Source organism: Anser anser (genome assembly GCF_964211835.1).
Source record: "Anser anser genome assembly, chromosome: 19".
NCBI classification, from domain to species: Eukaryota; Metazoa; Chordata; class Aves; order Anseriformes; family Anatidae; genus Anser; species Anser anser.
Window position 1 is genome coordinate 4,901,359 of NC_139740.1, and position 25,889 is coordinate 4,927,247.

At 53.1% G+C, this 25,889-nt stretch overlaps 1 protein-coding gene across 6 annotated transcripts in view; it reads left to right on the top strand.

The window, feature by feature from the left end:
• Positions 1–25,889, top strand: part of TEKT3 (tektin 3) — an 89,088-nt gene that overhangs the window by 18,447 nt on the left and 44,752 nt on the right. For 2 of the 6 annotated variants that reach the window (XM_083804886.1, XM_083804892.1), the window contains one exon: positions 22,600–23,541. The exons of 3 other annotated variants lie outside the window; for them this stretch is intronic. The gene's annotated coding sequence lies outside the window, so the exon portion shown is untranslated. Of the gene's footprint in view, positions 1–1,201; positions 1,227–22,599; positions 23,542–25,889 lie in introns of those variants that run through there. One more of the 6 variants, XM_083804891.1, reaches the window with a different exon arrangement.

Consider the following 25,889-nt stretch of genomic DNA (forward strand, 5'->3'; position numbering starts at 1 on the left):
CTCATTGCATGGTCCCTGCCCTTTGGGTCCTGGGTAGTGAGGCACACGTCACCCTGAAAGGTGACCTCAAAATCAGTGCACGTGTGGGACTCAGCCCTGCGCTGGGCTCCGCTTGCCCCGGGAGGGATGTGCTGTCCTGGCACCGAACGTCCCCCTCCTGGCATCCTGAGGGGGGACACCAGCTCCCTGTGCCCCCCGGTTCCTCCAGCCCTGCCCATGCCCCAGGCTGCGGGTGGCTCTGCTAGCACCAGGTGTGGGGGCTGCAGGTTGCTGCCTCCCTGCTATGGAGAAAGGATGCTCATTGGAGAGAGAACAGCCCTGCTGGGGTGTACTGGGGGAGGTGGAACTGTTTTCCAGCCCTGTGTTATGGGCAGGCATCACAGCTGCTCTGTTTCTAGCCTTTGTTTTGTAGCCTAGCTCTTTCTCAAGGGATGAGGTGTGTTTTTTTTTGAAAGCTCCTGCTCTGCGCTCTGCTCCTCCAAGTTTTGCTGGGATTGCTGATCAGCAGTGTCTGAGGAGAAAAAAGCCTCGTGCTGCATGGAGTCGGGCAGGCAGATGCACACGCTTTGCTCCTGGAGCCTTGCCCGGGGGACATGGGAAGCAGATGTTGGAGTGCTGACCTGCTGGATAGGCGACGGCTCCTGGCTGCCTCCTCGGTCTGCCTGGGATGGGGCTGGACTTAACTCTGCAGGGGCTTGGGGGGCGTTTGTTTAAAGGTCAGGTAGCTGCAAAGCAGACCTAAAAGCCCTCTTAAATAGGAACTGAAGTACAACTGAGAAACTGAGGTGCTCTGATTTTTCTCTTCCCTTGTCTTGAGGTAGCCTGGGGGCTGCCCTAAGTTGTTGGGCTCTCTTCTGGGGTCAGTCCTGCCGCTCCAGACCCATCCCCACTCAATCTTTGACCACTGTGCCCATTTGGGCTGGATGGGGCCTCGCTATTGGGAAAAGAAATGCTCTTCAGCTGCCTTGGCAGGGCCTGGGTGTGTTGGCTTACCTGCTCAGACCTCTCAGACCTTTCAAAGAGCATGATGGCATCTGCTGAAGCACAGATCAATGCTCTCATCACTGAGGAGGTTCACCTGGACTGCCACAACTGCCATGTGTTTTTTCTCCACTTCTGGAGGTAGGAGCAGTGATGAGGCAGTGCTGGGGCTCCTGCTGCTGTTCTGGGGCTCACTGAACTGTGTGGAAATGGACTGAAATCTTCCAGTTCTCCAGGTGGGGCAGGTGAGGATATCTCTGCCTTGGGACGGGTAAGGAGTGCTTCTGCCAAGGGCTTGAGCTGCCCTGGAGGAACGTGTATCGATGGAGCCATCAGTGCTGGGTAGCTGCTGCAGCGAGTGGCCGGTCTCTTGTCCCCCCAGTTCACTGTTGTCACCTGTGCCAGGTCTGGACTGTAGGAAACTGAGACTGGATGAGTCTGTCCTGTCCCACACGTTCCTTTTGCTGGAGCTGGGAAGTCTCGGTACTTCTCTGGGCTTGGGGCAGGACACTGGCTATGTGAATTTAGGGGCTTGCCGTTGGTCCTTCTTGATTTACCCTACAGAGCAGGTAAAGCTGGGGGTTGGGTCAGGTCTTCATCTCCATTTGAGCTTCAGACCCAAAGAAAGGCCCAAATGGGTGAGATCCTCGGCTGGGCTCCACAAAGCTTCTGGACTTTGGTGATGGAGATGCAGGAGGTGTCTGACTCCTTCCTCTGCGTTGTGCTCCAATGTATTGCCGTGGCTTGTGCCAGGTAACACTTGCTCACTGGTCCATAAGTGAGCAGTAAGGGCAATATCTTGCTCGGGATGATGAAAGTGGGTCCTACATGCCCTCTAAATAGGGCCAGGCAGCAGGCTGGGCTGCTGCATAGAGCCTGGGTGCGCTGGCAGTGTTTTGGTGCTTTGTGTGCCTGAGCAGTGTTAAATCCCCTTGCTGACCCTGGGGCCAGGTCACAACAGGAGGGAGGAGCTGGTGCAACCCAGTGAAGGAAACTTTCCCTGCCCAGCATGTGAGCTCCAGCAATTCCAGGAGCGTTTGCAGCCCGGGGCAGCGAGGGTCCTGGTGCTGGCCGAGCACACTGCTGCCTGTGTCTGCCTCCGGGTGGGAAATTCCTCCCAGCGCGGATGTGGCGAGGGAACGGCTTGCTGCAGAACAGGGAGGTGCCTGTGCGAGCCCATCCGAGTTCCTTTGCTCCTTTAAAAAAAAAAAAAGATTCATTTTATTCTGCCTTGCCCATAGGCTCTGTTTACTGCTGTATTTACAAAGATGGTTGGAAGTGCATGGCTGAAGAGAGTATACAAAAAAACAGCTCTAGAGGAAATGTGAGCAGTCTGCTTGAGAAGGAAAACCTTTCAGTGCTAGGGTGACTTTCCTTCTTGGAGTGAGGGGCTGTTGTGAAATACGCGCTGGAGAGGATGTTTCGAAGGACTTGAGCGCTTCCTGCTCCAAGCCGTATGTACAGCTGGAGTAGCTTCAGCCCTGGCTGGTGTTCAGGACAGATTAGGAAAACTAATTGGAACCAAATGCCCTGATTTGGCCCCCCAGAATGTAGAGTATTTCAAGTGGTGGATTTGGGGAGCAAATGTCTGCTGTGCAGGGCTGAGTGCTGCAGGTGGGGACGAGACGTGGCTGAGGACACAGCAGGGACTCGGCTCTGGGAGCTCAGCACCTCCGAGGGGGCTTCGTCTGCACGGAGGAAACACCGCCCAAGGATGCGTCAGGGCTGGGAACACAAAACTCCCTGGCTGACTTTGGAAATAGCTTTCTGTACTTTCATTTGGGATCAACCTGCTTTATACAGTGGTTCATTGTTCTGAGTTCATTCTTTTTCCTCTATCTGAAACAACTTTCCTACCAGCTCAGGAAAAGTCAGCATTTTGGGTACTTGCTGCAGCCACTCATTGGTTTTGTTTTGGTTTCACCTTCTTAATTTGCACCTCTTGGGAAGATGGTCTTGCTTCCATTTTCTCTAAAATGGAGATAACAGCCAAAATGCTCCCCGGCAAGCAGAGGATGCAGTAAGGGTTCAGGGAACTGAGCCCTCCTCTGGGAATCACTATGCAGCAAATAAAAAAAAAAAACTTGATCATGGCTTAGGAAAAGAAAGTTGCAAGTGATTAATTCAGTGATGAGTGCTCATATTTATGAAGAAACTCATGTTGCTGATGCCCAGGCTTCTGCAGTGTTGCTTTTCCTTGAAAACTATATCAAATGCTTCCTTGCAGGAAACTCACAAGCAAATATCTTGGGGGTGCTTGCAGAAAAGCAGGGTATGATTTTAACTGTGGATGACTGATGTGGGGGCTTCAGTGTGAGAGCGTGTGTGTCCTGCAGGGACCCGGCTGTCCCCTCGGAGGGGCTGCCTGGCGGCCCCGTCACCGAGTGCTGCTGCTGGAGCAGGCTGGCTGCTGGAAGAGATCACTTCCCTGGCGGCTGCTCCAGAAATCACCACAAAGCTCTCTTCAGATAGTTTCGGATGTGCTCCTTACATTTATCCTGTGCTGCTGGCCGGCTCTAGCTGCACGTCCTCCAAGTCTGTGCGTACATCTGGAGGGGTGCGAGCATGCTTAGCTTGCTTCCTGACCTCCCTCTCACCCAGACTCATCTCTCGTGAGCTTTACGCGCTTATTCTTACCCTTTTCCCTTATCTGTGCATTTTCACAGCTTTCAGAAAGTTACCGCCATCTAAAGGGTGTGAACAGGCTGCCCTGCAGCTGTAGGACCGTGGGGTGGTGTGTGTGTTACCCGAATCACTGTCTGGTGGTCTTGGCACATGGGAGCCTGTGAAGGTCTCTCTGGGATCAGCTATGTTCTTTGTATTGCTCCGAGCAAAAACTGGCTGCCTTCCAATTTATGGCTAAAAAGCAGAGCCGAGTGACACTGAAGTAGTAAGCAACTGCCTAAGTGTGACCGCACAGCACTAAAACGGCTGCGGGCTTGGTCCTGGGCTTTGCAGGAGAACATCAGCACATGTATGTGTTAGTTCATGGGGATCGGAGCTGTGAAGGATGGGGGCTTGGTCCCAGGGCTGGCCCCAAGCTGGGTCCTAAAGCTGGAGCTGGTCTCTGCAGGAGAGCAGGGCACCCGTGAACAAGAGGATGATCTTCCCCAAACAAAGACTTTCAGGTTTTCATAGCTTTGTGTGCATAGCTAGCCAGCCAAAGGTAAGACCTTGTGTCCTTAGAAAGCATTTGGCTTGCTTGTTGTTACTACATTCATGGCTTGTTCGCAGCGTTCAGTGAGGGCGCTTTCCCTTTGGATGAGCTGTGGTCTAATAATGGAGACGACTTCCCGTGTTGAGTGAAACTGGCTGTCAGAAACTTGTCTGAGATGGCAGACATGGAAAGGGTCGTTGCTTTGTCAAAACTGACTTCCCTGCTACGGACTGCAGAGGAAGGGCTTGCTTACAGGAGGGCTGTAAAGCACACCAGGCAGTTCTCCTGGGGGCTCCGGCTGCTGTGCTCCTGGGCTGTTCCTGATGGATAAATGTGCCTGTACTTTGACCTTTAAAAATAACTCTTTTTTTTCCCTGGTGTGCAGCAGCCATCAGTGTTTCTCAGGCCACGGGCTTGCTAAAATCAGGAAAAGGAGGTCGCCAGGAGGCTGCTTTCGCTGACCTCCTCTGCATGAGTTGTTCCGGGAGGCTCCCGCAGTGACCACCTGTGGGATTTTTCTTTCCTGGCCTTGTGAAACTCTCACCCTCTTGTGCAGGCTGCTGCCCTGACAGCAGTGTTGCAGAATCTGAGGGCAGCAAGAACAGATAGGAACCTGCTGCAGCTGAACCACACCAGAGCCTTTGAGCAGAGAAACGTGACAACCCGTGTGGGTGAACTCAGCAGCCCATGTGCCCAAACACACGGGCCCCTTCCTGAGCTATATTTGGTGGCACGTCCGTGCACGGCTTCCTTTTATGCCCTGGCCTTTGTTCGGCTCCTGTTTGTTGTTCAGGAGCTCCGTCCTGGGTCGTCCCGGGTTTCCTTCGGGCGGGCCGGGGACGTTCCCTTCCCCTGAAAGACGAATTGCACGAGCTCGGGGTTTCTGTTCCTGAGGCTGATTTGCCTGGATGCTGAACATTTCTGCCTCACATTTTTGGCGTGGCGGGCGAGTGTTGCAGCCTTGCAGCATCTTCCTGCTAAGAACAGATGCTATTTCGGCCCTGGGCTCATGTTGCATGCCACATCCAGAGCCGCTTGGGGCCAGGGGCTTGCACGTGCACACCTTGCCACCATGGAGCGGCACCCCCGGGGCACACTGGGCATGTCTCTGCTGCCTGCTGGCTCCTGTGGCATCCACGTTTCAGGGAGCTGGAGGGCATGAGGAGCTCGTCCGTCCATCCCTGCTCTGCTTCCAAGGGCCAGGTCGCTTGCTAAGGGCTGGGGTTTGCAATCCTGCGCCTGGCAAAGCTGTGAGCGGGACTTGGACATCAATGGAGTGAGGGTTTTGTGTGTGAACAATAAGTCTGGCCTGCAGCCATGGGGATACTTTGTCAATAAATGTTCTGTGGGTCTCCAGCTGGAGCCAAGTGCTGCTGGTGGGAGATGGGATGGGGCCAGGAGTGCAGGCACATCAGGATGCACCCCATGGCTGGAGCACTGTGCTCGAGCCCCAGTGGCACCCCAGGGCTGTCAGGGAGGTGTTTTCCTCTGCTAGAGGGAATTTCATGATGAAAAGAAATCAAAACAGTGCAGGTTTTCTGTTTTAAGGTTTGCTGTTTTGAGAGATTGTTTTGACCAAAAGGCAAAGTCTTCTGTTCTCTTGGCTGATCAGGGTTTTGATGCAAAGTGGACATTTTCCAGTAGGCGTTGACTTTTTGACAAAATGAGAGAACTCCAAGAAACAGATTTATTCCAGCAAAATAGTTTCTAGCTGAAGCCTTTTTCCTCCCAACTCATCTCCAGCCAGCTCAATTCATTATTGCTGTTGAGATTGGATGTTGCCTGATCCGAGTGCTTTTGTACAAATACCTTTTTTCCATGCATAATGATTAAAAGGTGGGCTCTTAGTGAAAGCAGAAGAAACATTAAACAGGAAAGTCTCCATCCTCGGGATTGTTCAAAACCTGGCCAGACAGCCCCGAGCAGGCTGCAGCTGAGCCTGCTTCAAGGAGGCAGGTGGGACTAGAGGATCTCCAGAGGTGCCTCCAGCCTCGGCAGGGCTGCGAACGAGGCAACGTGGTTTAAGACTTGGGGCCTCCCTTGTGGCAGGGAAATATCAGAAGCCGCAGAGGCTTGACCTCTTGCTCAGTGAAATTCCTTCTGGCTGCTGCTGGGGCTGGGGACCTGCAAGCACAGCTCCTTCCTTGTGCTTCCAGGACAGGCTGGGAGAAGGGGACCCTCTTGCAGCAGGACCAGGTGTGCTGTGGAGGTCGGGGTCTGTGAGCTCAGTGCGGTCCTTGCCCCAGAGAGCTTCCAGGATGGGCAGGGAAGACGACAGGGCTGGAAGCTTTGCCTCCTGCTTCTAGGCACAGGAGTGGGGGTGTGGAGAAGCTGACTCAGTCTTCCAGGAAATCCACTGAAGAGTAGCTCCATCCCTTGGTCCTCATCTGCTGGAGGCTCCCCAGCTACACGGGATCCCTCTTTTTGCAACCAGTTTGTATGCTGGTGCCTGTTTTTGCAGCTGTCTGCATGCTGCAGCTCAGCACGCTGCCTGGGTGTCCCTGTCCCTGCTGCAGGACCACCAAGCGTCCAGCACCTCGGTCTCCAGCACCACATCCTGACCCTCTGATAACAGCACCCAGCGCCACGGGGCTGTAGCTGACCACAGCAGGGGTGGAAGTGCTCCGTAAGGGAGAGGCGGCCTCTCCCAAAGCCCCTCCGGGAGCAAGAGGGTGTCCCCCATCTCTCATCCAGCTGGCAGTCGGATCAGGCTGCTGGGTGGGAAAGGAGGTGTTTTCTGCAGTAACTTCTGATCTGGTCTTCTCCGTTCAGCCTGGAAGCTGAGAAACCCTTCTCAGCCAGAAAGTGGGATGTCCGTCAAAATGGTCATTGGAGAGGGCTTCTCCAGCAGCCACGTGGAAGCTGTTGGTGGGGATTTGCCAGGACAGTCCTTGAGCCGCTGCTGAACTGTTCCAGCTCTGCTTGAGCACCGGGATAACAGCAGCATGGGGAGCTCCGTGGGGATGGTCGAAGCTGAACCTGGAGTCTGGGTGTGAGCCACCCTGGCAGTCTTGCACCATCCTTTCTATGCTTGCTTGCTGTATGTGCGCTGTCTTTTCCTCTTCTTTTTGGCTGAGTCACCTTATAGGATGTGTCAGTAAAGGGAAAATATGTGGCTTTCCTGAGTAATCCACTTCTTTCGTGAAATTCTGTTGGGATTGCAGATAACAAAAGAGGCAGGAAGGAGAAGAGCTGGAGCCCAAAGCATCCTTCCTGTTCCTGTGGGATGCAGGAGCCATCAGACGCAAGCCCAGCAATGCACCAGTTAACATTTCAGGCTGTCTCGCCTGACAAAAAGGCAGCACTAAATAGCTGGGTGGGCCCCTTGGCATCCACAGCTCCTGCTGCGTGCTTCACGTCTGAAAGACGTGCGATTCCATCCAGGAATCTTTCAGAGGAGAGGTGCTCTGAATTTAAGTGGCCAGACAGAGCTAGCTGTGGTCGTGGCATGGGATCCCTGCGAGAGCCTCAGCAGGATCCTGCCTCTTGGGGTCGCCTTGCTGCAGGGGCTAATGGCGCAGTAATTAGGGTAAAACAAATATTAGTTTGAAGCTGTGCCTGTAACTCAAATCTCGTCACTATTCTTGATGCGAGGCCTGATTGCAAAACCTTCTGTTTAATTTGTGTTGTATGAGCCCGATGGCAGCTGCTTTAGCGGGCTGAGCGTGAGCCAGGCCGTCCGCTGGCGGGGAGCTGCAGCGCTGCTCTGTGCCGGGCTGGTCTCCTCGCGGTGCTGTCCGCATTGTTCTGGCGTTTGCTGGGGTGGTGTCTGAGCGCAACCGAATAGGAAGCTGGCCTTGGAGGCTGCGAGGAGGGAGAATACTCTTTTCCTTCCTGCGGAGCTCTGTGTAAGCTTTTGTTAGGGCCGTTTGTAAGCGTGGCCAGATCCATGTCTGGGTTGAGGTTTCTGTTGTGCTTCAGCATCTCCTCCCTGTACCTGTTAGATGTCAGAGAAAATGCCCAGGGGCATGCCCTGCCTTCACCGCAGCCAAAATGCCGCGGGGCTGTCGCACAGGACAAGAGGAAGGATGCTCCATGGGGGCAGCTCCTGGTGAAGGAGGGAGGAAGAGCCCTGGAGGAGCAGAGCATCCCTGCTGCTCCCCTCCACAGCGGCAATTTCCTCGCTCCTGCTTGCTGCCTGAGAAACAGGGACTCCTCTCATCTCTAGCTGCGGGCAAGGCTTTCCGTGTGCATGCACAACAGCCTCCTGTTGGCCTTGCAGAGCCACATTTTACAGGTCTGATGCTGCAGCTGGCTGGGCAGGGGTGGGAGCTGCTGCTCCTGGCGAGGGTGGACTCCAGGGGGCCTCCCCCAGTCACCAGCCCAGCTCTGAGCTCAGTCTCCAGACCCAGAGCGTTAGCCTGGAGGTTGCCCCATCCCCTGGCACCTCCAGGACTTCAGCTCTGCTATGAGAAGTAATCGCAGCGTGGCTCTTCTGGAGGCAGTGTGTGGCTTGGTGCGGTGAGGCTCTGGCACCCAACGCCGAGCACCCTGGCCATAGTGCCTGGGGCTCCCTGGCAGGTGCTGCTCTCTGCTTGGGCTCGGGTTCTTGGCTCGCTTTGTGTCACATTTTGCCTGGGGCTTCGTTCTCATGCGGAGAGGGCAAGCGTTAGGTTGTGAGGGGCAAGTCCTCACTGGGAAAATCCTCCTCCCCTCCTGCTGGAGTCCTTAACCTGAGCGCAGCGCCTCTGCAGAGCTCTTCTGCTGTGGGAAGGACATGAACTTTTGACTCTTTCTGACTAATGTTAGAAGCTGCTATCCCTCCCTGCATGCCTGCACTGCCAGCCTGTTTCTCTCCCTTCATTCTTGTGATTTCATCTGACCCCAAATCCAGTCCTTGCTGCATGCAGGGTAACCGCGGTGTGTGTTAACCACCAGCTCGGGGTGGTTCAATGCTTGTGCAAAGACTGGAGGTGCTGGGAGCTGTGGCAAGATCCCTGGGGGGGAACGCAGGTCACTGTTGCAGCATCCCTGAAGCAAATTAATGTGTGCCTGCAGAAGAGGAGCCCCGTGACAGCAGGAAGCTCAGTGCTTTCTGTCCAAATATTGATCAGATTATGTGGGGAAGGCTTGCAGCCTGCAAGGAGCCTGCATTGCTAGCTCAGAGCCTGCTGGAGCCTTGTGCTGGGGGCAGGCACCCTGTCCTGGGCAGGACCCACAGCTGTCCGTGCTTTGCTCTGGGTACGAGGCTCAGAGCATCTCCACCGAGGTGTGTGAGAGCCCTGCAGGAGCGGCTGGGTGCGCCTGCTGAAGAACTGTGGGTGGAAAACATTGCTTTGAGCTTGTCAGCTAGCAGTGAAAAATGGCCATCCTTCCAAGGAAGCACTGGCTAACGCCTTAGGAAAGTGATTACTGGGAAAAATGTGGTCATTACTTGTACTTCGGTAGGCTTTACTTAGCTCTGGTACCCCACTGTGCTGGGCACCCGAAACAGCAACGCCAAGAGGGTGATGCTGGGACAAGGACATGTGTAAGGACTTCCACCAGCTTGTTGCTGCTGAAGCAGAAAGTGAAATTTGGTGCTGGGGAGCTGGGAAAGCCCGACTCTCCCTGGAAATCTTCCCAAAGCAGGGATGTCAGCAATAAGGCAGTCACAGGGACGGTGCTGTTGTTAGCTTTACTCCACAGTGTGCGCCCTGACACCACGTGTCCTGGTGCTCCCCCTGCCCTGGCACCTCTGGGGACAGCCCGAGCACTTGGGAAGGTGCTGTGGCCTTCCCGTGGGGTTAGTCCGGAGACAGCATGAGAAAGCACAGCCCCAAGTGACTCAAAAGCCCCAAACACCAGTATTTGTGGTGGCACTTCCAGCAGACCTGCCACAGGAGCGTCCCATGGTGAAAGAAAGCAGTGCAGGAAAACTCCGAAAGCTCTGACTGTGAAGACTGCAACGTGCACGTTGATCTGTAAATGGGACTAACATCTCTCTGGCTTCCCTGGTAGTGTTTGTATGGGTGGAACGACATGCCTGATCAAGCTTTTTTCAAGATCTGACTCACAACGAGGCTTGCTGCATTGCTCTGTCACTGTGAGCTGTGGGAGGTTTGCAAGAGTCATTAAGTGGAAGCCGCGCTGTAACAACACCCCACGCCAGCTCACTTCCAGGCAAGATCAGAGTCAGCGTAGCTCAAACGATGTGGTCTTTACAAATGTATTTCTTTACAAACACACGAAGTGTTGCGGCTCTTATCCCAATCTATAGCAGCCTGGAGGGCTTCTAAGGCGGCTGTCCGAGCCATGATGCAAGGTGTACAGCTCTGCTGCGCAGGGTTTATTTTATTACCATGGTGTTTACAGACATCAGAATTGCAGAGGGTGGTTTTAGGGACTGCAGAGTGCAGGGGGGTGGCACTGGGGTGTGCATTGCACCCGGGGCATTATGTGGAAGCAGTGATAGCAAACCCCCAGCCAGCTGGGGCTGGGGTCAGTGGGGTGCGGGATGAGGTGGCAAGGCAGGCAATTGGGGGAGCATCCTGTGAGGCAGCCCACTGAGGGGCTGGGGCTGTGAGCTGCCACCAGGAGCTCCTCCTGGGCAAGGCCCATCTCTGTGGTCCTGCCAGAAGTGGCACAAACCTGTCTGCAGCCCGGGCTGGGGAGGAAAACGCAGGAGCCTCTTCTGCTGTGGAGGTTGTGAAGACATTTGTGGCCACCAGTGCTTTGGGAGCTGTGGAGCAGCATGTGCTGCTCTCTGCTCTGCAGTAGGTAGAGATGCCATGGAGTTAATTGGTTAATTACTAGTTAATTGGTTAATTGCTGCCCTGGGCAGCTCCTTGCAAGGTGTGTTAGGAGGCTGAGGATGTGGGGATGTGATGCTGGCTGCATCCCTGTCCTGCCATGCAAGAAAGTGTTGGTAATGCTGCTGATTTTTCCAAAACCAAGTCTCTTTCAGTCAAAGATTTTTCTGGATGAAAAGTACTGTCTTGTTTTCTTTGGTCTCTGATGTCCAGCGTGCAACAGCCACACTCCCAGACAGGCATTGTGCGTGCTCAGGGCTCTGCAGAGCTTGCTCTTCCACCCCCTTGCATTGCAGGGACTTCTAGGCAGGTTGTGCATGGACCAATGCTCTCTGGAAGCTGCTGCATGGTAGCCTGGTGTTACAGCATGCCAGAGATTAACCCGTATTCCTTGCATTCACTCCTCACAGCCCTGTGCTTTGTAGGGCCTGTATGAGGAAGAAGGTAGTGTAAGGTACTGGGGGGTACTGGGATTTGGATAGGGGTAGATGGCACTGCTGTGAGTGCTTTGGGGAGCTAGTTGCCTTCCATCATGTGCAGTTTATCCTAAAAATGGCATCAAAGGAAGATAAAGCAGGAAAAGGAAGATATTTACAGATTGTTCGGGGCCACATGGGGTTAACTGCTGCCCGAGCTCATAGACCAGTGTTGTGGAAGTTGAGCAATCTGGGATTTATTACGGAAACTCAAACCGGGAGTTAGGAAGGAGAGCTCTAGCCAGTCAGAGCGCTTTCTCAGAGGACTGAAGCCCATTTTCTCCAAGCTAAGCACTAATTCGAAGTGGCAATGCCAGAACTTCTTGCAGGGGCCTCTGGGACACGAAGGATGAGCAGGCTGGTCTGTTTGAGCTGTGCCACCGACTCTGCACGCCACTTGTACTGCTCTGCCGTGTGCTCCTTGCCCACTGGGCTCGCAATGCACCCGTTGTTCCCCAGGCAATGCTTCCTCCCCTGCACTGGCTGGAAACGGCGGCGCTGGTTTCTCACCATCGCCTTCCCTGTGGCCATAGAGGTGAAATCCTCCCTGAGGATGTGCAGTGCCACAGAGGCATAAAATCTGTGGAGGCAATGGTTTATGGCCAGGTGCTGGGGACCAGGAAGGGCTCCTCAACTGAAAGCCGAATTGCTTGGAGGAAGAGGAGGCTTTGCTCTCCATCCGGGCTTGTTTTTTTGGAGGCAATCAGGGTTTAGAGGTGAATTGGTACCCATGCGAAAGAGATGGTGCCTGGCTGTGCCCAGCGTGACCAGGCTGGCTCCCTCTGCTCAACATCATGGCTGCAGATGCACTCAATGTTTTTGGTTTCCTCCCCCAGAATCTCACAGTTAACTGGGGAAATATTATCCTGCCAACTCCTCTGCTGATCCTGCCGGTGCTGCCATCCACGTGCAGTCCCCGCTCGGTCCCGGCTCCCTGCCAGCCCCGCTGCTGGCTCGGTGGGGTTGTTCACCCGCTGCTGGCACGGGGGCACGCTCGGTGCTCGCTGCCTGAGAATGGGGTTTTTATTTTCCATGCGCCTTCAGCCTTTTGTGCGAAGGCTGTCCTAAAGTGACCTCAAGGCTCTGGCTGTGTGCTGTACATGTTCTGCAAGAGGAAAACGTGGCGGGACTCCAGATGAACTTGGAAGGTCTCCGTTTTCCCCTTGGTGCTGAGTGGGTGAGGCAGGGAAATGCCTGCAAGAGGCAGGAGCTGTGCTGTGTCCTGGTGGTGAAGGGGATTTCATTCCAGCAGCGGTGGCTGTGTCAGGGCTGGTTTGTTGGGTGCTTTGCTTGCACGGAGGCGTCTCTCTGGCCGATGGCAGATGTCAGCTTTATTCCCTGTCCCGGCTCCTTTCCAGCAGCACGGGCAGCAGCTTGGCTGCCTGTGGAGGATGAGTTTTTTTTTGACCATCCCCGGCTGGAGATGGCACGGGGAGCTTCAGGATGAGCAGAGTGCGGGGCCTGTGCCAGCCTCACCGAGCTCTCAGGTTGGCAAGGGCCTGGGGAGGGCCAGGCAGCAGATACATCCTTAATGATCTTGGAGAAATCTCTGCACCCGCACCACAGTGGGATGGAGAAGAGCTCTGTGGTGTTTACGGCACCCTGTAGCTGCTTGTTGGCTTGGCTGGCTGCTTTGGGGCTGCTCCGAGGCCAGGCGTGAGCCCTGTGGCACCTCAGGGCTCTGCTGCAAGCAGTGGGGGCTCCTCGGGGACGGAGCGGGGTGGCAGCGGGGGGACAGAAAGCACTTGGAGGCAGATGCAGGGCCACATGTGAACATCTTGTTCTCTGCGTCCTACTTTGTCCTGTGCTGTGAAGCACGGGCCAGCGCGTCTCCAAGGGGAGAAAATGCCCAGAAATTCCACTGACCCTTCAATATCGTTTCTGTTCTGCAGCGAGACAAAAAAGGTCCCTTTGTGCGAGGGCTGAAAGAAATAGCCCAGTCCCACAGCCTCCCTGAAGCCTTAATGTCAACTATTTGCCTCCTTGTGCTTGCACACAAACAAGCACTTTCTCTTGCCTGTCCCTGCTCTGGCTGCTCCCCCAGCTCTGTGCCCTCCTCGGTGACACCAGCGGTACCCAGCCACCTCCTGGTCGGGCTCCTGCAGGTGGAGATGCAGGACCAGCTGGGAGAACATGGGCTGGAAAGCAGTGGAAAGACAACTAAGGCTGGTTTTGGAAAGAAACGACCAGTTTGTGCTGCTTTTAATTCAAGGGGCTGCTGCATGTGTGATAGCAGGGGGTGAATTCTCGCTTGCAGATACAGGCATGGGGAGCTGGTGGATGTTCCCCTCTCCACCAGCCTGGCCCAGTATCCCGTTCTGCTCTTGCCTGGATATTGCCTGTCCTGCTTTGGGGTCAGATGTCCTCCTGGTGTGACAATCAGATGAATAGCTCCACACAGCCCGTGGCAGCTGAGGAACCACCCCTGCTATTTTAGTTGCTGTTTGTACATACACACGCTGCAGTGTCCTGGGTGTGATCCTGGCACCCAGCTTTTTTTGTCACGTTCCCTTCCCCTTCTTAAGAAGAAAAAATAGAAGTGCAAAAGACTATAACATGTCTGTGAAGTAGAAACAAGTTACTCAAAGGCCAGCAGCATTCCTGCTGTTCTGTTCATTCAGCAGCCCGCACATGTGTGCTGAGCACAGCTCCTGTCCCCAGCCCTGAAACCTGGCACATCGCTCGGTGTGTTGTAAAACATCTCCGTGAAACCGGGAGCCTGCTGTGCCTTCTAGCTGCTGCTGCTGTGGGAACTCTTGGTTTTGGTTCCTTTATGTTCCCCTGTCAGCTCTTCCTAACTCATGACCAGTTCAGAGGGAAGCTGGTCCCAGTAACCCTGCCTGGATCTGTGATGTGCTCACTGGGGTGGCTCTCCTGGAAGGTGAGGTGATGGAAGGGACATGGCCTGTGTGGGTTCACACCTTGCTGCCTCCTCTCAGCACCTTTCAGGAGTATTTGGGGGTGATGTGGTTGCACCTGCTGGGGCAGGAGCTTGGCTGACTGCTCCTGGGCCATCGTGCTTCACCCCAGGGCTCAGCCTGCAGAGCACCCAGAGCCCCTTGGAGGCAGTGGCTGGGCACCACCAGCTCCACCTGACGTTAGGTCAGGCCCATCCTGGAACAGACAAATAAAACCTTTGTGATGCCGTTTGTTTGGATGATTTTTCACTGTGGTCCTAGCGTTCAGGCAGGGTTTCTCTCCTTCCTAAGGTCTTTCATGGGGTATATCCTGTGTTCCCAAATTCCCCCTGCTGCCTCTTCTGTTGATCTCTTCCTCCCCCAGTCCTTTCAGAGGCTGTGATCATCTCTTTCCATCTCTACAAAACAGCTTCCCAGTTCATATGTTTAGGGAGGAGTTTGGGTTGGAAGCAGTTCATGGAGCATTTCAAACAGTAAAGTCAGATGAATGAATAAAGGATGGTTTTGTTGCTCTTATCCTTTCATCAGCTTTGTTTGGTTTCCAGCAGTTCTTTTTGCAATTGCTGTTCCATCTGGCTCCTTGCTGAGGGGTCATATTAAAATCTTTCTGAAGATGAGTGAATTGCTGTTGAGTTGTATAAGGGCTGAAGCTGACTTCTGGTGAAGTAGCACTTGTATGTTGCTTAAACTGAAAGGCAGAAGTATCTTTGGGCAGGAACCCTGAAGACAGGACCCTCCTGTCCTGAAAATCCCTGGGCGATGCAGGTTAAGCTGAGAGACTGTAAAATACAGTGTTAAGGTATGCCTGATGGTCTGAAGCCTGATGGCTTTCCTGGAGGGGTGGAGGTGGTCCCCACCCTGGGCCATGGGGAAGATGCGATGGGTACAGCATGGGGCTAAAGGCTGAGTGAGTGGTGGGGAATTAAACTGCAGGGACTGGTGTTTGCTCAGACCTAGGACCTGTGTGTGAAGCATCAGCATCTACTAGTTCATCAGAGACTTCTTCCAGGGTGGGAATTTGATATGATGGGAAATGTCTTCCTGATCCTAAATAGCTATAAATTAGAAGGCTTTGCAGTAAGCTCTGGTTTAACACCTGCTGGCAGAGGGGCCAGAGCACCTTCAGATGAAAACAAGATGCTCATCTGGTTGGAGAAATCAGCTGCTGATGTCTTCCCACCTCAGATGAGCATTATTTAGTGCTGTATTTCTGTTTGGCTGTAGAAAAACAGATGCTTCAATTTGCTTGAGGTGGGATTTTTCCAGTCAAAGGCAGACAACGTGATCCCCACCCCAAGTGCTCTGTGGATGAGACTTCCCACCACCTCTGGTGTGTTGCAGGAACGCAGAGGCTGGAGGCCCAGAGCCCGTCAGCAAGGGCTGGCTTAAAAACAGAGAGGAAAATAGTTCTAATTATTGCAAGCTTTTAAAAACACAAAATAGAAGCTTATTATTTTGCAGAATTCCCTTTGCAGCGTGTAATTTTGTTCCCCCCCCCCCCCCCAACCCCACTTGCTTTTACTATGCGTTCTGGATGCTGTCAGAACAGCCTGATTTATATGTGACAGCCTTGGCTGTTTTTCAGGCTGGTCCCTCTAAATATAAGGGTGTGAAAGCTGTCCCGCTGCCAGCAGCGCGCTCAGAATTAACTCGCCCGAGTGGCAGCACGGAGCGATGTGCTGGGTGCTTTATGGCTTACATGCCGTTCATAAAAAGCAGCCCTCCCTCTGCTCTCTTGGGAAGCTTTTTCCTTTTATTACGTTGAACATCTCAACCTGTAGTTGGAGAAAATAAAGTTGAACAAGCAGTTGCTGTTACCTCACTGTTTCCCTGCTACCAGCTCCCTTGTGTGCTGTCAGTAGAGTTGTAGTGCACGAGGGAGGTGTTCATTGACCAAGGGTTCTGGCAGCAGAGCTTTGTCTAAGGTTTTCTTCCCATCCTGAAGAGGCATATAAGGAAAATCAGGAAAATGGAGTGTAACACAAGGGAAGGTATACAACATAGCTGACTTGCCTTAAATGCCTTGATATTAGCATTGGAAGATTGGGGAAAGTCTTAACTGACAGCCTGAACAGCACTTAGCGTGTGCTTTAATGTTCTGGTTAATACAGAGAAGTTGTGTTCACAGCATAACGTTCCTTCTGTGCACATCTGTGAACAAAATCTCCTCTTTTGCTGGTGGGAGGCCCTGCCGGTGGGACCGGCTACTCTTCTGGATGCAGAAAGAAGAAACGAGGACCTTTGACTGTCAGTGTTTCAATAGACCAGAACGGCTCAGTTGGAAGGGACCTGCAAAGGTTGAGTCCTACTGCCTGACTGCTTCAGGGCTAACCAGAAGTTAAACATTATTATTATTGACGTTATCCAAATGCCTCTTGAACACTGATGGGCATGGGGCATCAGCCACCTCACTAAGAAACCTGTTCCATTGTTTGACCACCCTCACAGTAAAGAATTTTCTCCTAAGCAGTAGATTTGGGTTTAAAACTAGCCGCATGTCCCAATTCTCACAGGAATTGTAGTTCTTTTTGGTGGCTTCCATTTTAATTTTTGTATTGCCCATTTTCATTCAGCAGCTCGAAAGGATCATTGAGTGGTGTTTTTTTTATGTGGTTCTGTGAAGTGTGCTGCTGTGGTATCCCAACAATTGTGAGTCTGATTTAATTGCCTGGTTGGATGGGGCTGGCTGGAGGCTTGTGCTACCCAGCCACTGCGAGGTGACCCAAGTGGCTCCCTGGCTTTGGTCCCTCTGCTGCCCATACAGCAACGCTGGGCAGGAATGGTGAGTTTTTGCTTGCAAATAAGGTGTTTTGATTTGATTTTTGGACCAAATGTATTCGTGAATGCCAGGATACATCTCAGAAATGCTACTTAAAGGATATAAAGAAGAGCTCCAGGCACAGCCCTCTGCATGTGGTATGGGGAAAGCTAGGGGCTGGGTCTCTGTGCTGGGGAGAAGAGAGATTCTCTCTGGATCTGAAGCACCCAGATTCTCAAAAGGTATAAAAACTTTTCCAGATTAGAGTTGAGAATTGTGTGAAGTGGTCTGACTGACTTTCCTGAGCATTTTAGAAAGGTTTTAATATTGGAGGGATTTGCAAAGGTCCGCCAGGCAATGTTTGCAGGAATAATGGCCACAGGTGTAAAATCAGCATCCTTATAAAACACACTGACTGTGAATGCATGTGCCTTGAGCCCACTGCTGTCCCCAGATAAGCTCCACTTGACGAGAGCAGGATATAATTCTAGGTAGGACATTAGGAAGTTGAAGTCAGACCTGGAAGTGCCCCTGCCCTGTGAGCGTGAGCGGGTTTAATTTCATCTTTCCCACCTGAAGGCTGATGGGGCGTAGTGTTGTGCTACGTGGCCCCATCCCACAGGGAGCCACTCCTTGCAGCCTCCGCAGTGGGGCAGGGGGTGCCATGGGCTGCCTGGCTGGGTGGCTGTGCTGGGGCGATGAGTTTTATTTCAGGGAAAAAAAAAGTGATGCTAACATGGTATTTTTTTCCAGTTCAGTTCTAGATATTACATCTTTTGGGGTCTCTGGAAATCATCCATGTAGGGGGATTTTTTAGCCTTATACTCTAGGGTTGCTACTTTCAGCAGAAGTGCGTGAAATTTAATAGCGCAAGGCTGAATGTTCAAGAAGCTGAATGTGCTGCAAGGGCCTGGCTCAGCTCGAGGGCTCTTGGCTGGCCCAAAGGAAGGGCAGCTTTCAGCTGGCCTTAGACGCAAGTGAGGTGCCCTGGTGCCTTTGGCACTTCAGTTTTGTAATCATCACTTTTAGCCACTTTCTGACCTTGCTTCTTCACTCAGGTTCTGTCCTCACATTTGATATTTCTGTCTTCATCGTTATCTCAGGGAAGGGAGTCAGAGTTCAGAATTGTGTCTGGTTTGTGAGCTCCAGCTGCAGCATGGGGTGGGATGTGGAGGGAGAGCCAGGCACTGCGTGCTTGCACCTTATCACAGTGCACCCACTGCCCAGGCAGGGCAGCGAGATTTGGTGCAGAAAATGAGGTGGAAACAGATGGGAGGAGAATGGTTGGCTGGGGAGGCTTGGGGGAAGTGCTGGTGGCTGTTGTGGCTGCAGGGAGCAGCCCAGCTGGTGCCTGTGGCCTGCACGAGGTGCTGCATGTCCCAGGCTGATCGATTGTGGCAGCAGGACGGGGGACGCGGGACAGGCATGCGGCCTGTTGCAGGCCCGTGCAGTGCGTGGCAGAGCAGCGCAGGCCGTGTTATCAGGCCGTGCTCCCGGCTGCATGCCCGAGGGAATCCCAGGCTGGCACCAGGGCAGGAGAGCAGCACGTTGGAGCGTTTCCCCTGGAGCATCCCAAAAGGAGACATCTCAGAGATCATCATCAGATAAATCCCAGGCTCAGCCTGCGATGTCCAGCCCTAATCCCGGCACTGCAGCAGGACGGGACGGAGGTCAGCCCTGCGTGCTCCAGGAAGCCCTTGCCAGGCCACCGGGACGGCCTGGAGATGGGTCTCACCGGCAGTTGCTCACGGAGCAATGGACTTGATCCGCCTGGAGAACTTCCAGGGATGTTTGTGGAGCCTTTTCTCCCCGTGCTCCGACAGCACTCCCAGGCCAGTAGCCAAGCACAAGCTGTAAATAACAAGTGGTGGCTGCTGACCCACTCTCATGTTGCTGTGACACGCCGTCAGCTCCAGGCTTTCCCTGGATTCTTCTCTCCAGTGCTTTGTGTTCCCATCCTCTGCTCCCCAAGCTGTTGTGGCACCTGTCTCCTCACACCCTCCTTGACACAGCCTCGACATAGCCCATGAAAAGGGTGGAAGCCAGGGGCCAGGGCTCTGAGGACAGGGGATGTTTGTCTCCTCTCTCTGGGGTTCCTCTGTTCACAGCGGACTTGGGAAGAGCTGGAAGGTCAGAGGAGAAATCTCTGGGACTTGCAGCAGGCTCTGTCCCAGTGCCTCAATGTGGGCAATTCAGAAGGCAGGTCCTGTGGCCTCACCTGGGTCTTTCTTCACCAAAGCACCCACAATTACCCAGGAGTGTTCACCTGACAGGAATCCAAACTTCAGCCTGTCACCGAACTTTCCCACCTCTGCAGATATCCACACTGGGGTTGTTGTCCATCACACTGCCTTTTTCTTCCTCACCATTTGGGAAATCGTAGGAACCTTTCCTTTTCTTGCCCTGTGAGATGCTGCTCTAACGCTTGAGCAAAGCAGTCAGGCCCAGGCCTCTTTGCGAAACCCCAGTCTACGTGAATATCACATGAGCAGTAGTATTTACCCAGGATCAAAATAATACTGTGCAAAGACTGAAATATTAGCGCATGCACGTGTCTTCCTGCTCCAAACTCGTGAGCTTAGCTGGCCTCCTCTCACCAGAAATGCTCTGGGCTGGGAGCATGTGGCTGGGTGCAGCACAGGTGGGTGTTCCAACAAAAACAGCGAGAGGTGTGGGTCAGAGCCACATCTCAGCACTGTAACCCTTGTCCTTCCCTCTTCCACCACCTCGTGTTGCTCATTCCTCGCATTTTTGTTGCAAAACTGGTAGCTTGGGTGAGGGACCGAGCTGGAGCTTTCTGTTTGCTTTGCAAACCATCTAGCAGGTTTTGTCGTGGGGCTATATGCAGAAATAGCTCACCATCTCCTTACAGTGTGGTCCTGGCCCTCTTCCAGCCTGTGTTTGCTTTGTTGGGAGCTGCCGCTGCCAATGTGGTTGTCACTGTCCCTGTCACCCTCGCAGGCCCCTGGTAGCATCCCGCAGCTGTTGGGGCTGTCCTCAGAACAGGCGGAGAGGTTTAACTGCACCCCTGGGGCACGCAACGCTCCTTCCCGGCTCTGTTGCTGCTGAATTAAACTCGCAGCCCTGCCCTGTGCCGGGGCCAGCTGCCCAGGTTTCCCTCAGGGTGTTTATCTATTATTTTTTAGTCTATTTTAAAGACCTCAGCTACAACTTCTAAAAATGAGGAGAAGGACTCCAGATCAGCTCTCCTTCTTGTGCCTTGTTTGTGTTGTGTTTGGGGCCAAATCCTGCTGCAGGACTGGACCCCTCGTGCATGCTGGCTTGGAAAATAGTTGGATTGTCTAATGCGACTAAACCTCCTATAGCATTTCTTCTCTGCAAATTAGCCTGACGAGTTCGTCGTAAAATAATGCTGTAACAAAGGGTTAAAAACTGCAAGTACAGAGTGAGGACAAGCCGTGGAAGGGCCGTGGACTATCTCAGCTTGTCAAAATAAACACGTCGCTTCAGCACAGCGTGCTGCCCTCAGAAAGCTCGTAGCTCAGAACAAGGCAGCTTTTGGCAGGGCTTTTCCCTCTTGTAAAGCTGAGAGCGTGTAGCATAGGTATGGGACAGCGGAACTTTATAGCAACAGCATTTCAGTGAGACTTTTTTTTTGGGGGGGGGGGGTGGAAAGTTGTTTTTTTTTTTTTCCTGTGAATACGTCAGGTTGTTTCTATTTATAAGCTTGGGGAAGAGCCCGCGCTGCCTGAGGGCTGCTTGGCCCCATGCAGGGCCCTCTGCTCGTCTTGGGGGGACAGGCACAGCATGGGGGTGGCACCAGGGGTGGCTCAGGGCGAGCTTGGTGCTGGACATGTCCCCGCAGCATGAGCGTGGCTGGTGCAAAGTGAATTCCTGGTGCTGGCACAGGCTGCAGGAGCAGGGAGCCTGCAGGAGCAGGGAGCCTGCAGGATGTGGCTTAGTGCAGAAGGCACTGGATATGCACCCCCCCCCCCCCCCCCTTTTGTCCCTGTGGTTTTGGTGGAGGATAATCTGAAGCAGCACGTTTCTCTAAATGCTCTTCTTGGACATGGAGCTCCAGGCTTTTTTGGTTTTGGTTCGTACCAGGAGTGCATGGCAGGACCTTGGGAAATGCTTGCAGCGCTGTCCCCATGTGTCCCTGTCCCTGAGTACCCGGAGCTGCCCTCATTCTGATGAAGGCCCAGTGTTTCAGCTTAGTGCCAGAGCCCTAACACATCCAGGTGTATCTTTTTCTGGGTGTTTTCCTGTTATGTGCAGCGTGGCCATAAAGAACTGACTCTGCAGGAGAGGAAGCAGAATCTGTCCAAGTTAAATAAATAAAAAGGAAAATGGTGCATGGCTGAGAAGTAAAGACTGGACTTTGTGCAAATACCTGACTGATTTAGGTGTAAGGCATGATGCACACAGGTTTGTAAATCCCACACGGGGAGACTTTGCCTCCTTCCCCTCTGCTCCCAGATCTGCAACCAGGGGCTGCGGAGTCCTACAGGGTGTCCAGTGAGCTGCCACGGAGGTGCTGTTTTCAGGACAGTTACTCCATCCTTCCCTCCTTGCCTGCAGCTCATCCTTCCTTGTTGCCTGCAGGCTGCTGTTCACAGCTTGCTGCAGACTGGTCGCAAATACCCTGTAGAGCAGAGTTTGTCCCTTTGGTGGAGTTGGACCTTCAGGGCAGTCTCGGTCAGCACGGCTCCTTGTTGTCCATCTCATCCCAGCTGCTTGTGCTAAGCCAGGTTGTGTTTTATGACCAGGTAGTCAAGTAATAAGTTCCCTAACTGTTGTACTAGGCCAAGGTAGTGAAATTAAAGTGTTAAAATCAAGCAGGAAATTCTGCTTTTGTGCCATGTGATTTTTAAATGATTGGCATTTGAGTGAAAACAAGCTCGTTTATGAAAGATCTTGTATCTATGTATGGTAATACTTTATAAATGCAATACCAGTGGTCTGATTTGTGATGATCTAGGTTCCTCTTCCTCTTCTGCATGATTTTTTTCTTTTGGGGTTTTCTGCTGTGTGAAGTTTCCCTTGAGCAGACATCTTCTCAGGTCTACTCAGTCTAATCCTTCCAGACTTTTCTACCAAGGTTTGAGGCACAAGACTTGGGTGATCGAGGGTTTTGGGGCACAAAGTTAAGACTGGAAAGATCTTCAGTGTGGTTTTGCCCTGTTGTCAGCATTGATCAGTGCTGCAGAAATTAGATCTGATTATTTTCCCCATTTTTTTTTCTACTACGCATCTCAGGTCATGCTGACCTTCTGCAGCTTCTCCTTGCTCAGTGCAGTCAAGCCCTGTACCCCAGTATAAATAAAGGCACAAAGGCTGGAAATGGAAGGTGCCATCTGCATTTCTTGTGTGGGTTATCTGAGTCTCATTGCAGAATAGCCACCAGGTGTTGCCCTGCTCTGCTCTCCCATAGTGCTGCCTGGCCCTCTGTGCTCATAGCAAAGCCCTCACTGACCCCAGCTGTGGTCTTCAGCTCCAAAGAGCCTCTGTGGCATCCCTGAAGGCATCCTTCCTTCTCCCCTTCCCAAAGGGGTAAGAAGCCAGGAGGCAGCTAGCTGCGGTCCTGTGCTCTCATGCTCTCTCTCTTGGCTTGCAGAGCACACCCAGCCCTTGGCCAACGTGGGCCTGCCCGGCCACCTCATCCAGTGCCACCGCCCACGTCCTGCCTACGCCACCCACACGGCCCCGGTGGTGAAGATGCTGGCTGAGCAGGATGACTGGAGGAAGGCTGCAGCCGCCCGCCCTGCGTGGAGGGAGCCGAGCCCGGAGCCTCCAGGAGCTGCTTCTGTGGAGGAAGCCCCAGCGCCATCGGGGCTGAGCGGAGGTGGCAGCGGTGCCGGGATGGGGAAGGGCTCCCTAAGGAAGCCCACGGCTGAGAGCAGCTTGTTGTCTCCAGGTGCTCGCAGTAGGGTTATCTTTGCAAGAAAACCTCCCTCGCGTGTGGTACCGTGTGGCTCCCTGGCATGTTCCAGCAAGAAGAAATGACTTGTCTGCAGCTGGAAATGAAAAAAGAAAAAGGGAACTCTCAAATGTTTTCCTGAGTGCATTAAATTAGAAATGCAAATAGACTTCAGTTTTTGGACTCTTCCTAAAAGCCTTATTTGAATGAAAGCAGATGAGTGCAAAACATGGTGGGGGGGGGGGTGCATTTTGCCCTTGTCTGCTTTCAGGTCTGGACAAAACTGTAACCACCACCTCTCTGGCTCGCTTTGGACACACGGGCAGCCCTTTGCTGCTCGCAAACACCCCACAAGGGGTGCGGCGCAGGGGCACGGTATGGAGATGCAGATGCCTGTGCGCCCACGCAGCCCAGCACACACAGAGCCCCGTTCTCTGCCCTCCAGCACCCTGTGACCCTGCTGGCAGCAGTGCCCAGCGCTGCCGGGGACTTGGCTGTGGGTAATGGCCTCGGGGGGCTGCGCACTGGTGTCTGCATCTGCTCAAGATGTTGGGCAGCTGCGGAGGAAAAGGGCCCTGAGGAAATCCATGTCCCTGTCGTCTTCAGCTGCGTGGGGCTGAAGGAGCGATGACTGGAAGGGTGAGGAGTTGGCCACTTGCACTCAGACCCTGCCTATGGGTTTATCCCTTCTTTCCATTCTTTTTTTTCTGTTTAAGTCACATGTACCAGCCTACGTGTATGGGTACATGAATATTTTCATGCACAAGTGAACTAAAAGAAAACGGTGCAGCAAAAAGCTGAGCATGCAGCAGGTAGATGAGCAGCTATTCCTTTCTCACTCTAACAGAGGAACAGAGGCGTTAAGGCTGAGTACAGGCAGAAATCATATCTCCCCAGCAATTCTGAGCTTATGTGATACTGGAAAGTTTGTGCCTGGGGTCTCCAGCTGCTGGTGCACGCCAGCTCAGGCCATCAGCACTGAGGAAAATTGCCTTTTGCAAAAGCTTTTGAAAAGTCTGGTGTCACCTAGTTCCTCTTGGGCTGACAGAGGTAGAATCCAGTTTTCCAGGACCATCTTTGTTGCCTTTGTCATGGCCACCACCCTTTGCTGAGACCCAACTTGTGCAGGCACCTCAGAAGTGCATCCACCTCTGCTAGGAATCGTCTGCCCTGCACGTGGAGCGGGGCAGGCCTTGAACTTGACAAAACATCAGTGGCTCCCTGATCAAAGACTGCAGCAGAATACCGGAACAGCAGAGAGCGGGGTTCTCTTCCTGCATGGGCAAGGGGAGCACGTAAGGAGCAGGAGGCTCTGCAGAGGTGGGACAGCGGGTGCCCGTTTTGGCCACGTGTGCTGGTGCCCAAAGGACTCACCTGGTGGTGGGGCCCTGCTGGGGATGTGGGGTGTTGTATTTCTCTAGAGTTTCTAAATCAGCCAAGTCTGGTTGGGAGTATTTGTCACAAAGACAGCAAAAAGCATATCCCCCTGCCTAATTTCTGATCCACTTCTGCGGGGGCTTTGTCTAATGTGCTGTGAAACCAAGTGTTTTCCTATCCCTTGTGCTTGGAAATATTTTTCTCAAAATATTTTCACAACAAAATCCGATTTGCTCGAGGAAGCCACTCGCCCTGGGCTGTAACACTGGGCAGTATTTGCTGCTGCACCAGCTCGTGTGGTCTGGCTGAGAGGGGGCTAATGCCACCCGTCAGCTGAATGCTTTGGGAAACGTTGTTGGGCGTCTGCAGGGAAAAATGTCAAGAATTAGAAAGCACAACAAATCACCACTTTCTATGGGAGTATTAATAAATCTGTGCCCTGGCCCATTCCAGCCCCCTTGTGCCCACGCAGGTGCCGTGCCCCACCAGCCCTGTGGTCAGCAGCGCCGTGCCTGCCAGCCTGTGGCTTTGGTCGCGAGCCACAAAACGGGCAATAAATAAATAAACCTTCATTTCCAGCTCTTCCTGCCACCTCTTCTGTTTACTGCGAGGGATCCTGGAAAAGGGACCTGTAGTGTCCCGTGCTTATATCCTTGCTGATGTGGATATCATCTGCAAGGGGGCTCTGGTCACGTATATTTAGTGCGATGTAAGGTGTACTGTGAATTGTTGTCCAAATCTCTCGTGGGATAAGGGTTTGCTCTATGATCGCTTATCCCCAGCGATTTTAGGCTCTGGCTGCTGCAGGGTAGTTCTGTGCAGAGGATGCTGAAGCGGGTGCGGACGATGTGCTTGCACAGCTGGGGAATGGTGAGAAACAAAACATCCCTTTTCCTTCTTGTTCTGCCAGGGCTGGGATCTTTTTCGTGCCCCTGCACTGAACCAGTTTCACGACTGCGCCTCCTCCCCTGGGGCGCAGCCATCCCCTTCTGCAGGTGAAAAACCAGAGTTATTCATAGCCAGTTCTGGGGCAAGAAAAGGTATAGAAACAGGTGGAAATCATCCCTAGAGAGCCAGAAATGGTAGCTGAGGTGACTGAGAAAACACAAGGCTTTTTCTTTCACGTGTGCAAATGTTTGCATGCGTGCTGGACTGCGTGTGTGTTAGTTTCCTGGGGAAGGTGTCCCAGGGCACCCATGCCACACTGCCTGTCCAGCTGGGAAACCCCATCCCATGGCCTAGGAGCAAGGGAAGACACCGCAGGCTGCTCTTTGCTCTGCTGTCGATCTGGTTGTCCTCTCTGGATGCGTGAGCTCTTTGTGCCTCAGTTTCCCCATCTCTACGGCAGGGACTGGAACATGACCCGGTGTGTTGGATTTCAGGCACATCAATGCTGCTGGAAAATGTTCTGAGGGAGCAGCTTTCTGCAGCAAAAAGGCCAGAGACGTAAAAGCTTCAAGGAGCTTAGTGATTTTATCCAAAGAAACAGTTGAAAATGCGTCCTGTCTTTAACAAATGTTGAAGCCTTGCTTCTCCATAAGTAAGGGAGTTACAGTAAACAGACAATGGAGTCAGACAAATATGTACATTGTGAAAAGCACTGGGGTAGG